Source organism: Hylobates moloch, unplaced genomic scaffold (assembly GCF_009828535.3).
Source record: "Hylobates moloch isolate HMO894 unplaced genomic scaffold, HMol_V3 SCAFFOLD_15, whole genome shotgun sequence".
Lineage (NCBI taxonomy): Eukaryota > Metazoa > Chordata > Mammalia > Primates > Hylobatidae > Hylobates > Hylobates moloch.
In genome coordinates, this window is record NW_026652290.1 from 48,736,501 (window position 1) to 48,749,596 (window position 13,096).

General features: G+C 50.0%; 1 pseudogene; it reads right to left on the reverse strand.

Annotated features, from left to right (window-relative positions):
* Positions 1–582: 582 nt before the first annotated feature.
* On the reverse strand, positions 583–12,637 carry LOC116484240 (carbonic anhydrase 4-like; annotated as a pseudogene).
* Positions 12,638–13,096: the final 459 nt, after the last annotated feature.

A 13,096-nucleotide genomic window follows, 5' to 3' on the forward strand; every position in this document is an offset into this window, starting at 1 on the left:
CTACAGGTGTGCACCACCACACCTGGTTAATTTTTGTATTTTTTATAGAGACGGCTTCACCATGTTGCCTAGGCTGGTCTTGAACTGCAGGGCTCAAGTGATTCACCTGCCTCTGCCTCGAAACGTGCGGGGATTACAGGGGTGAATCACCATGCCCAGCCCCAGCCTCTTCTTTCTCAGCCTCAGTTTCCCCCTCTATATGATGAAGAGATTAGATTGGAACTCCTCTAGCTTCCACTGTGATGAAGCTCCAAGATGCCTTCAGCACCTCTCCAAGGTCCAGGTCCCGGTAGAAGGGAGTGGGGTATAGACACAGCATTCACACAGAACGGGAGTGGGGACACCTGGTGGTACCTGCTTGGGACAAATCTGGCCTTAAAGCCCCCGCCCTGGAACAGGGGTGGGTGGAGGGGGACAGGGTGGGATAGTTGTGGGAGGCTAAAAACACACTTGAGAAAGGTTTCTCCAAAAATATGTCCGTATTTTAATCATGCCTAAAGTCCCATTTGGGAAGACTAAGGACTGGAAGCCGGGAACTTGGAGAGCTGAGGCACCAAAGAGGCTGCGTGCAGAAGTGAGCCATCATCGCAGGAAGCCGCCCAGCAGGCAGGCCAGCGTGGGGCCCAGCAGGGCAGGCAGGGCCCAGGGCAGCGGCCGACCCCGGGGCCCCAGACTTGATCACCGTTCACTGTCCCAGCTGCTGCAGGGGCCTGAGCATTGTTTCTCATGCTCAGTTTCTGGTTCTTGTCATAGTACAGCTTCTGAGAGAATGCCAGGATCTGCAGAAGCGACGGGGCTCAGCGGGTGGGGACAGGGGGAGCTGCACTCCCTGCCGTTTGACCTCAGGCAGGCACCTCGTCCTGACCTGGGAGCCCTCATTAGGAAAGAGGGGCTCCAAACCCCTGGCTCTCAAGGTGGTTGTGAAGATGATAAGAATAGGGGATGTAAATGAGGTGCATGGCATGGGTGAGGACTAAGCGCCCATTGGCTTCCTTTCACTCACACCCCAGGGGGACCGCAATGCCTGCTTCTCTTGTCACTCTTACTACAGGACAGTGGCTCTCAAACTTGAGCATGCATTAGCTTCAGCTGGGGGGTGGGGTTGTTGGGCCCCAGATGCCTGGGCTCCACCCCCAGAGTTCCTGATTCAGTAGCTCTGAGGATTAGCATTTCTAGCAAATTCCCCCAGTGATGATGTTGACCCCACTGGTCCAGGGGCCGCACTTTGAGAACCACTGTTTTGGAATGAAAGTAGTGCAAGGGCAGGGATTTGGGTCCTTTGGGCTCACTGCTGTCTCCCCAGAGCCTCGTTCATTGTAGAAACCCCAGCACTATTTGCTGAATGACTCCACCTTCCCCTGCCTCCCATCCAGCCCCCAATCCGGGGATGGAACGACTCAGGCCTTTCTTGCCTGTCTTCAGTGAATGTCCATGATTAACAATGGAATTAAGGTACGTGGGCTCCCCACCCGCATCCCGAGGGACCTCTGAGGGCAGACAGAGGGATAATTTCTGGGGAGCCAGGCAATGGGAGCTCGTGCCCTGCCCTGGGCCCTGTGCACCTGTTCTCTGCGAAGCTGAATGGGCTTCTGGAACACAGTCCAGACAACCGTGTCATCACAGGTCGGTGTGGTGAGTGAGCACAGGTAGCGGAAGCAGTGCCTCAGTTTCTCCTCCTTGGGGAGCAGGTCCAGCAGGCTGCTCTCTGCCGTCATAGTGCTCATCTCTGAGGTAGAGGCAGAGGACACTGTCAGTGAGGGTGGGAGAAGGAGCCCCTCTTCCCCTGCACTCTGAAAGCCCAGCTCCCCTCACACCCACCCCTTCCTTTGTGGGAGGAATCACCCTCCTCAGCCCGCGCCCTTCTCCCCCATCCTGATTCACCAGGTTTGGGGATATTAGACAGTGCCACCAGCAGCAGCTGGAAGCCCTCCTTCACCTGGGGTCCAGCCTGGAAAGGGAGGGAAGGGTCTTGAGAAAGTCTGCAGGGAGCTAGCGGTGGTGGCCAGTTCATTCTCCCGATCTGGGGACGGAAGGCCAGGCAGCTTCTGGGATTGAGGCTCTGGGCTCCCCACCTGGCGCAGGGGCATGCAACCCCAGAAACAGAGGCGGAAGCTGGAGTCTCCTTGCCCCCTCCTGCCTCGCTGGAGTCCGAGGTCTCTGGATCCTAAGAAGCAGCCCTCAGCCCCGGGTTCCCTGGGAAGTGGGGGATGGGAGTCCCACCTCCACCAGAAAGGCCAGCACCGTGATTTCATCTTCAGGGTCCTGGGCCTCTTTCACGTTCTCGATGTCCCCTTCTCTTTCTCATGTACTATGTGCACCTGGTGGGGGTGGAGGGGTGAAAAGGGGATCTATGAAGGGCCTGGACTACCCTGCTTGCCCAAGGCAGGTGCATGCCGAGAGCCCAGACGAGGTCCCAGTCGGGAAGGGGCCCTCACCTCCATGACAAAGTGTTCTCCACCGAGGCTGTGCTCCGAGCCCTTATCTAGCAAGTTGGACCAGTGCAGGTGCAACTGTGTGGCCTGGTACCGGGCAGGCAGTCCTCCTCCAGAAATGCTTGTTCTCCAGCAACATCATCGCTGGCGGCAGAAGGGGCAGAGTTCTCGAACCACTCTCCCTCAGCCTCCTCCAGCCCCTCAGCCCAGCTTCACCCAGATGAGACATTGTCTCCTGCCTCCCACCCTTCATGGGCTCTGGTCCTGGCCTGCAGGGGTGGGGCAGGGCGGGACAGTCCTGGACCTTTCCCTGGTCTCCTCCTTGGCCTCCCTGCCTGCCTCCCCCTCTCCTGCACCCTCCACTGCCCCAAACTGCAGCTCTGCCCTGGTGTCTCCTCTGCGTCCACCTCCTCTGTGGTGCCCTGGTGTCCTCGGGGTAATGTCCAAACTCCTCTGGCCTGGGTGATCTGCCCCTGGGCCTTGCTTGGGCTCCGCCTGGCTTCACTCTCTGTCCTTCATCCACACAGAGCTCCTGGCAGTTCTCTGGACGGGCCGAGCTGTTCCATGCCTCCGCGCCTTTGCACATGTCCTTCTTCCTGCAACGTTTCCTTCCCCCCATCCCAGACTGGTCTGATGAAAGTACCGAAAACACACTAGAGTGTTCCCTCCTCCTGGAAGCTGTCCTCCCCCATGGGATTTTCAGCCCCCTCGCAGCACAGATGGGCCTGGGCCTGGCACACCCTCCTGGGAGAAGCCCCATCCTCTCAGTCCTCGGGGAGCTCAGGTGCCCAGGCATGCCTGGGGCCTCCTTCCAGCCCACCTGAGTGCCTGTTATTTTGGATGGCCCATGTTTGCTTCTTATCGTAGCCAGAGAAGAAGAAGCGTCCCAGTTTTTTTATCCACCTTTGCCTTGGTGGTGACGATATGGTGGTGACTGGTGGTCCTTCTGGCAGTTTCCACCCCACTTGACTGGCACTCAGCAGGGACAGAGGGTGGGCTGAGAGTCAGGGGCGCCTGGCACCAAGGGGTAGCCCCCACCGCCCCACTGAAGTCAGGCCCACCCACTCAGTTCCCACACGGCAATGCTTTGGGGTGGCCTGAAGGCTGTGTTGGAGGGCTGCTCAGCTCAGAACTCCGCCCTCACCCTCCCTGGACCCTCCTCCTCCTCCACAGACACACACATGCAAGGCTGGGGAGTCTAGCCCCAGTGTGGGACAGGGTGGGAACAGGGTTGCCACCTGTTGACTGTGAGCTCCGGGGTGGAGACAACTTCATGAGGTGGGGCACACGGCCTCTCCAAGTCCTGGGTTTCCCAGATGTAAAGTGGGAACTGCAGAGATAATCCGCTTCCCTGGGATGTCAGAGAGTTTAAAGGAGGCGGATGGAGAGGGCTTTGGAAGCAGTGAAGTGGGACCCCCTGGGGAGCTGCTGATGAAGGACGCTGAGCATCATCTGAGGAATGGGAGGGAGAGGAGTAACCCTGGAGGAGCTAGTTCCCCGAACCCTGGTGACCCCAACAGCAGGTGGGCCAGGGTCAGGAGCGGGCAGCACTGCTCAGTCACCACAACACAGCAGACTGCAGGGTTTGCATTCAAATTTGTCAGCATTCGAATAAAAGCATAAAGGACCATCACTCAGGCCCCCTGCAAGGGGTGTCACTGGGATAGAAACAACTTCCCGTTCTGTTATGGGAAACAGCAAGGCACCTTTCTTCCTTTAACGCTGCTGCCGATTCATTCCACAGGGAACATGCCCTCTCGGTGACAGCAGGTGCCAGTGAAGACTCAGGTCGCTCTACACTCCCTGGTCCCTAAGCACCAGGACAGGAGAGTGTGAGTGTGTGTTTGTGTGTGTGTGAGAATGTGTGCATGTGTGTGAGTGTGTTTGAGTGTGTGCTTGTGTGTGTTGTGTGAGTGTGTGGGTGTTTGTATATCTGTGTGTGTGTGTATATGTGTGTGTGTGTATGCTGGGAACTGATATCTGCCTGGGAGGCCACCATCACTCCTCGCCTTCCCACCCTTCCGGGGTCTCCATTTCGGCCTGTGTGGTGCCCACCATGCAGAAAGAGCAGTCCCCTGGACTGGCTGTACTCACCTAAGCAGGTGTAGTTGGAGGACTCGGCTTGAACCTTGTAGCACCAGTGTGACTCTGGAGCAGAGAGGAAGGGTGTGAAGTGTGCGTGCGTGTGTCTTGTTGCTCACACACACAGGAGGATCAGAGCCTGGGCTTACCCCTGGGGTTGGAACCCCTCTTGGGCTGGGATGGAGTGTTCCTGGCAGTAGGATTGAGGGCCCAGGGAAAGAGACTCAATCGAAAACTAAGCAGGGGCTGATCAACAGGTCAGCTGGCGTAGGGCTCTGTTCCCCAGGCAGGGCCAGGCCAAGCAGCCACCGGCCCTCCAGGGAACCCCTCTTAGGCCCCTCATCTCTAACTTGGGGCTGGCCTGGATACTCCATTCCTTGGTCACCAGCTGCCTCCTCCGCGCTTACCTCCCACACCCCAAACCTGGAAGGGAGACTCTGGTGAGAGGGGAAGAGGAGGACTTGGCCCAGCCTCCGATCCTGGGACAATAGAGTCAGGTTCAGCCGGACAGCCTTCCCAGATCCCAGATGAGGGAGGAGATTAGGCGGCCCCTCCCCAGAATGCCTTGCCCTGTGTTACTAAGATCCCTTCTTGGCTAGTGTCTCACAGCACCCGCTGCGGGGAAGGCAGCCAGGCTTTCTCCCCTGCCCCTCAACCGCACAGTCCTGGTCTTTGGGGCCAGGCTGAGAGCTCTGCCTTAGGGCAGTAGAACCCGGCATCTCTGAAAAAAAGGCTGCACCTCAAATGTCCCACATGGATGCAAGATGCTAATAAGAGGGGAAAGTGCATGCAGGGCAGGAATTGCATTTTATGAAGTATTTTAAGTAATCTGATTTAAAGCATATGCATGTGCATAGATTATATGCAAATACCGCATCATTGTATATAAGGGACCTGAGCATCCATGGATTTTGGTGTCCACATGGGGTCCTGGAACCAATTCCCAGAGATACTAAGGGATGACAGTATCCACTCTCTTCTCAGATGAGGAAATGGTGACGGAGCATTTATTATTCTCTAAGTCTGTACTTGTGCCTATGTGGGTGACTATGTAGGTGTCCCCGTTTTCACAGCAGTATCTGAAGCTGTAAGATTCATAAAGAAGTAGCAGCTTGCCTGTAAAGAAAGTCTACAGAAGTGGGGAAATCAGTAGAATATGAAAGTTTAGGGAAGAAAGATTCCAGGAGGTGGGAACAACCTATAGTGTAGAATGCTGCAAAAATGTCAAGCAGGATGAGGTTTAAAAAGTGTCCATTCATTCGTTTATTCCATAAGTATTTATTGGCCACTTAATATATGCCAAAAAAAACTGTATTAGGCATTAGGTACAGTAATAAACAAAGCCAGGCTGGGCACAGCAGCTCATGCCTGTAATCCTAGCACTTTGGGAGACTGAGGTGGGCAGATCACCTGACATTAGGAGTTGAGACCAGCCTGACCAACATAGCAAAAGCCCGTCTCTACTAAAAATACAAAACTTAGCCAGGAGTGGTGGCACATGCCCATAATCCCAGCTACTTGGGAAGCTGAGACAGGAGAATCGCTTGAACCCAGGAGGCAGAGGTTGCAGTGAGCCAAAATCACGCCACTGCCCTCCAGCTTGGGTGACAAAGTGAGACTCCATCTCAAAAATATAAAAATAAAAGTAAAGCTGGGCTCGGTGGCTCATGCCTGTAATCCCAGCACTTTGGGAGGCCGAGGCGGGTGGATCACTTGAGGCCAGGAGTTTGAGACCAGCCTGGCCAACGTGGAGAAACCTCATCTCTAATAAAAATACAAAAATTAGCTGGGCATGATGGCACACACCTGTAACCCCAGCTATTCGGGAGGCTGAAGCAGGAGAATCAGTTGAACCAAGGAGGCGGAGGTTGCAGTGAGCCAAGATCATGCCACTGCACTCCAGCCGAGGCGACAAGGTGAGACACCGTCATACAATACAATGCAATGCAATGCAATGCAATACAGTACAACACAACAAAACAAAATAAAATAAACAAAATCAAAATTGTCCCTGTTGACATTCAGTATAGTGAAAGAGACATACATTTAATCACTCCTTTAAGAAATAAGCTGGATGTGGTGGCTCACACCTGTAATCCTAACATTTTGGGATGCCAAGATGAGGGGACAGCTTGAGGCCAGGAGTTCAAGAGCAGCCTGGGCAACAAAGCAAGACCCCATCTCTATAAAAAATAAATTAGTGGGCGGCACGGTGGCTCACGCCTGTAATCCCAGCAGTTTGGGAGACCGAGGCTGGTGGATCACTTGAGGTCAGGGGTTCAAGACCAGCCTGGACAGCATGGTGAAACCCCGTGTGTACTAAAAATACAAAAAATTAGCCAGGCATGGTGGCAGGGGCCTGTAATCCCAGCTACTCAGGAGGCTGAGACATGAGAATCACTTGAACCTGGGAGGCAGAGATTGCAGTGAGCCAAGATCGCAACACTGCACTCCAGCCTGGGCCAACAGGGGGAGACTCTGTCTCCAAAAAAAAAGACAAAAGAAAATTTCACCACATCAACAGGCTAAATAAGAAAAATTGTATGATTTTTTAATAAAGGCAGAAAAAGATTTGTCAAAATTCAATATCCACTTATGATAAAAATTCTTAGCAGACTAGGAGTAGAAGGGAATTTATTTACTTGACCTGATAGATGACACCTACAAAAAAAACTAGAGGCTGGGCACGGTGGCTCACGCTTGTAATTCCAGCACTTTGGGAGGCCAAGGCAGGCGGATTACCTGAGGTCAGGAGTTCAAGATCAGCCTGGCCAACATGGTGAAATCCCATCTCCACTAAAAATACAAAATTAGCCAGGTGTGGTTGCAGACACCTGTAATCCCAGCTACTGGGGAGGCTGCAGCAGGAGAATCGCTTGAAACTGGGAGGTGGAAATTGCAGTGAGCCGAGATTGTGCCACTGCACTCCAGCCTGGGTGACAGAGCCAAACTCCGTCTCAACAAAAAAAAAAAAAAAAAAAGAAAAAAGAAAAAAACGTGAATATTTTCATAGATATACATATATGTGGGTGCAGGTAGAAACGGAGGGACATGCAGACAAAGAAAATATGGCAAAATGGTATTAACTAGTGATCACCGAACTATTCTTGGAACTCTTTGAAAAGTTTTAAAAAATTTCAAAAGTATATTATTTTTGAACTGCTCAGGAGGTTTAGATTTTTGAATTTTTAAAATAAGCAATCAATTGTGAGGAAGTCTGAGAAGCCACAGACTAAGAGTTAAGATGAAAAATAAGGAAAGTAGAATCACAGTAATGAAAGGAATAGAGTTTCAAAATGCTGTGGTCAGTAGCTTCAATGCAAAAGAAAGTTAAATTAAGAACAAATTCAGTAAAGACAACTGGATTCAGCAACGGGGAAGTCAATGATGACCTAGGGTACAGGAGCTTCACTGAAATAGTAGAGTTGGGCCATGGCCCACACCCATAATCCAGCAGTTTGGGAGGCCGAGGTAGGTGGATCTCTTGAGGCCAGGAATTCAAGACCAGCATAGCCAATGTGGTGAAACCCCACCTCTACTAAAAATACAAAAATTAACCAGATACGGTGGCATGCCCCTGTAATCCCAGCTACTCATGGGGCTGAGGCATGAGAACTGCTTGAACCTGGAAGGCAGAGGCTGCAGTGAGCCGAGACAGGGCCACTGCACTCCAGCCTGGGTGACAGGGCAAGACTGTCTAAAAAACAAAAAATAGGCCAGGAGCGGTGGCTCATGCCTGTAATCCCAGCACTTTGGGAGCCCGAGGCGGGCAGATCACAAGGTCAGGAGATCGAGACCATCCTGGCTAACACAGTGAAACCCCATCTCTACTAAAAATACAAAAAATTAGCTGGCCGTGGTGGTGGGCGCCTGTAGTCCCAGCTACTCGGAGAGGCTGAGGCAGGAGAATGGCATGAACCCAGGAGGTGGAGACTGCAGTGAGCTGAGATCACGCCACTACACTCCAGCCTGGGCAACAAAGCGAGACCCCCTCTCAAAAAAAAAAAAAAAAGAAAAAAGAAAAAAGGAAGTAAACTTGGTATGTGCCTTCAGAGGTGTTGTACGTTTTCAGCATTATAAATGAATAGAGATGAGTGGCAATAGTTACTTTGGTCCATAGATTTTTGGTATCTTAACCAGTTTTGGATCTCTTCCACTAAAGGAAGTGCCTGTTGAACATTGTTAGGAATGTAAGTACTGAAGGCAAACTGCCTGGGTTTGAATTTTCTTCTGTCCTTTGCACCCTGCCTGGGTTCAAATCCTAGCTCTGCTTATTAAGTTCTTTTAAGGGGATCATCTTTGAGCAAATGTCTTAGCTTCTGTTTTCCCAAGTAAATGGACACAGTAGTTGCTACCTTGTGAAAGATTCACGTAATTGACCAGCATTTACCAAGTAGCATCGGTGTTCAGTTTCCGTCATTGGTGATTCTGCAGTTGGACTGTGAGGGGGTGCTGGGGTGCGGGTGGTGTGTGTGTGTAGCATTTAATTGCACGCAGAAAGGAAAAGATACTTTTTATAACCGAGAGGCAGCTTTTCTCTGCTTTTGTGTCAAAAAGGAAGAAGGGAGTTTGGAGAGGGAAACCAGTTCTCTTTAATACTAAGCTCTCTTCCTCAAAATCAGAGGTAGATAGAATGTGCAATAATTTACAGAATTTCTAGACTGAGACAATCTGATTTTTTTAAATGTATTTTTATTTTTTCAGGCTGAGACTGAGCTAAAGTTAATCTGTAGCGACGTGCTGGATGCACTGGACAAACACCTCATTCCAGCAGCTAACACTGGCAAGTCCAAGGTTTTCTATTATGAAATGTAGGTTCTATACTAAAAATTAACAAATGTACTTCAATAATTTTAAACATGCTCAGGAATAATTGGCTTTGTTTTTTTCTTAGATATTTCCTATTATTTTCCTTATTAAACATAACCAAAAATCCTACAGAAATTAACTGAGGAGCCTCTAGATAGCAACAAAATTATCACTTGAAAGACTAGAATTAAACAAGCAAGTGGTTCCAAGAAATGGCACAAGTATATTAATCATAAAATAAAATTTCTAGATGAAACATTCAGCCAGCACTGTGAAATGTGTGGCCGTTTAGGGGAGTGGAATGAGATAGGTCCCATGAAAGCAAAAGAATATAAATAAGTAAAGCAAAAGCTAATGCATTTTTATAATAGCCTGACCATCTTTTTATTCAAACATTGACTATGCTTCTAATATTAAACACTTATTTTTAAATAAAAGTTGGAAACCTACATAGAAGGAAGTCATGATTCTAAAAAGGCCAACTTTTAATCTTACATTTTCCTTTCTAGTATAGAACCTACATTTCATAATAGAAAACCTTGGACTTGCCGGTGTTAGCTGCTGGAATGAGGTGTTTGTCCAGTGCATCCAGCACGTCTCCACAGATTAACTTTAGCTCAGTCTCAACCTGAAAAAATAAAAATACATTTTAAAAAATTCAGATTGTTGAAGTGTAGAAATTCTGTAAATTATTACACATTCTATGTACCTCTGATTCTGAGGAAGAGAGCTTAGTATTGAACAGAATTCATTTCCCTCTCCAAACTCCCTTCTTCCCTTTTGACACAAAACAGAGAAAAGCTGCCTCTCGATTATAAAAAGTATCTTTTCCTTTCCGCATGCAATTAAATGCCACACACACACACCACCCCCACCCCAACACCCCCTCACAGTCCAGCTGCAGAATCACCAATGACTGAAACTGAACACCGATGCTACTTGGTAAATGCTGGCCAATTACGTGAATCTTTCACAAGGTAGCAACTATTGTGTCCATTTACTTGGGAAAACAGGAGCTAAGACATTTGCTCAAAGATGATCCCCTTAAAAGAACTTAATAAGCAGAGCTAGGATTTGAACCCAGGCAGGGTGCAAAGGACAGAAGAAATTTCAAACCCAGGCAGTTTGCCTTCAGTACTTACATTCCTAACAACGGTCAACAGACAATCCCTTTAGTGGAAGAGATCCAAAACTAGTTAAGATACCAAAAATCTGTGGACCAAAGTAACTATTGCCACTCATCTCTATTCATTTATAATGCTGAAAATGTACAGCACCTCTAAACGCACACACCCAGCTTGCTTCCTATCTTTTTTTCCTTTTTTTTTTTTTTTGATGATAATGAGTCTCACTTTTTCCCTCAAGCTGGAGTGCAGTGGTGCGATCTCGGCTCACTACAAGCTCCGCCTCCCAGATTCAAGCTATTCTGGTGCGTCAGCCTCCCGAGTAGCTGGTACTACAGGCACTTGTCATCACGCCTGGCTAATTTTTGTATTTTACTTTTTCTTTTTTCGTTTTTTTTTTTTTTTTTTTGAGACAAGAGTCTCGCTCGTCGCCCAGGCTGGAGTGCAGTGGCACGATCTCCGCTCACTGCAAGCTCCGCCTCGGTTCACGCCATTCTCCTGCCTCAGCCTCCCGAGTAGCTGGGACTACAGGCGCCCGCAACCATCCCCGGCTAAGTTTTTGTATTTTTAGTAGAACAGGGTTTCACCGTGTTAGCCAGGATGGTCTCGATCTCCTGACCTCGTGATCCACCCACCTCGGCCTCCCAAAGTGCTGGGATTACAGCCGTGAGCCACCGCGCCCAGCCCCTGATTTTTGTATTTTTCTTAGTGGAGACAGCGTTTCACCGTGTTGGCCAGGCTGGTTTGAAACTTCTGAACTCAGGTGATCTGGCTGCCTCAGCCTCCCAAAGTGCTGGGATTACAGGCATGAGCACCACACCCGACCTTATCACAGTTTTTTGTTTGTTTGTTTGTTTTGTTTTGTTTTTTAAGAGACAGAGTCTCACTCTGTCTCCCAGGCCGAAGCGCGTTGGTGCGGTCTTGGCTCACTGCAACCTCCGCCTCCCGGGTTCAAGCAATTCTTTTGCCTCAGCCTCCTGAGTAGCTGGACTACATGTGGACGCCGCCACACCTGGCTAATTTTTTTTGTATTTTAGTAGAGACGGGGTTTCACTGTTGCCCAGGCTGGTCTTGAACTCCTTAGCTCAGGCAATGAGCCCGCCTCAGTCTCCCAAAGTGCTAGGATTATAGGCATGAGCCACCGCGCTTGGCCTATCACAATGTTTTAAAAGTGAAAAGTTATGTACATATAAATATTCCTTACATTTGTATCTACATTATTAAAAACCACGAACAGCTGAAGTATAAATGGGGGAATAGTTTAGCACACATCAGTAAGACTGAAACTTGTTTATGCTAAGAGAGAAAATATAGGCCAGGCACGGTGGCTCACGCCTGTAATCCCAGCACTTTGGGAGGCCGAGGCGGGTGGATCACGAGGTCAGGAGATCGAGACCATCCTGGCGAACACGGTGAAAGCCCGTCTCTACTAAAGATAGAAAAAATTAGCCAGGCGTGGTGGCGGGCGCCTGTGGTCCCAGCTACTTGGGAGGCTGAGGCAGGAGAATGGCGTGGACCCGGGAGGCGGAGCTTGCAGTGAGCAGAGACCACGCCACTGCACTCCAGCCTGGGCGACAGACCGAGATCCTGTCTCAAAAAAAAAAAAAAAGAGAATGCACATTTCTAGCCCTGCTCCCAAGCACCCAAATCTTGGAAGATTCTTGTCTTACCAAAGTCTGAGCACCACTATGCTAAATGTTTCTTCCCTACCCCAGTGATTTTTCTATCTGCTTTAGGGCTCAAAAGAGAGTCACTGCAGTGGTGGGGTCAGCTATTAACCTCTCTCTTTTCCTGGAAGCCAGTTGATGCCTCTAAGAGGGGTTTCCTGAACTCTCTGAATAACTTCGATTTGTCCTTTTTGGGCCAAGCCCTGTGCTGCCTGGTCCTGCTGATGAGAGTTCGGCTAGAGGGAGGGGTGGGGAGGGGCCTGGGCTGGGGGGCAGCCTGCAGCCCTGAACCCTAATCCTCGTCACTGTCCCTTCTCTGCCTCATAAAGGTGTTCTTGCTCTTTCTCCTTTCTAGCCAAGCCTCCTCCCTCCACATACGTGTTCTCATCCAGATCAGTTTCGATTCCCGCTGGTGGAAAGTAGCCTCAGGCAGGGCCACTGCGCAGGAAGAGCGGGTCTGGGTGCAGGCGGGGCTCCAGGAATCACCCCCAGACGCCCGGCTGCCCTTCATTGTCCTCCGCATGACGCCGGTGCCGGAGCCCACGTGAGCCTTTACCAAGGAGAGATTCAGAGATGTGAGCAGAAAAGCTGGAAGAGGGACTTCTTCAATGAGGCAGCAGGAGGGTTTGGCTGATGGAAGATGTTTCCCGGAGGCCTGTTCACGCTCCACCCTGAAAGCCCCAGGGCGTGAGAGTCAGCCAGGCCTCCGAGGCCGTCCCCTCCAGGCTGCAGGATGAGCCAGGAACTTGTTTTCCTCAGCACTGTGTAGGTTTCAGCTTATGAGTTCTGTCCATGTTTTGTGAGATTTATAGCTAAGTATTTAATTTTTCGAGTGATTATAAACAACATAGCAGTTTTAATTTGTGTCTACTTGTTTTTTATTACTATATAGAAATACAATCGGTTTTCATATATGTATATTGCATCCTGTGCGCTTCTAAACTCACTAGTTTTGGAAGCTGTTTTTTGTTTTTAGAGTCCT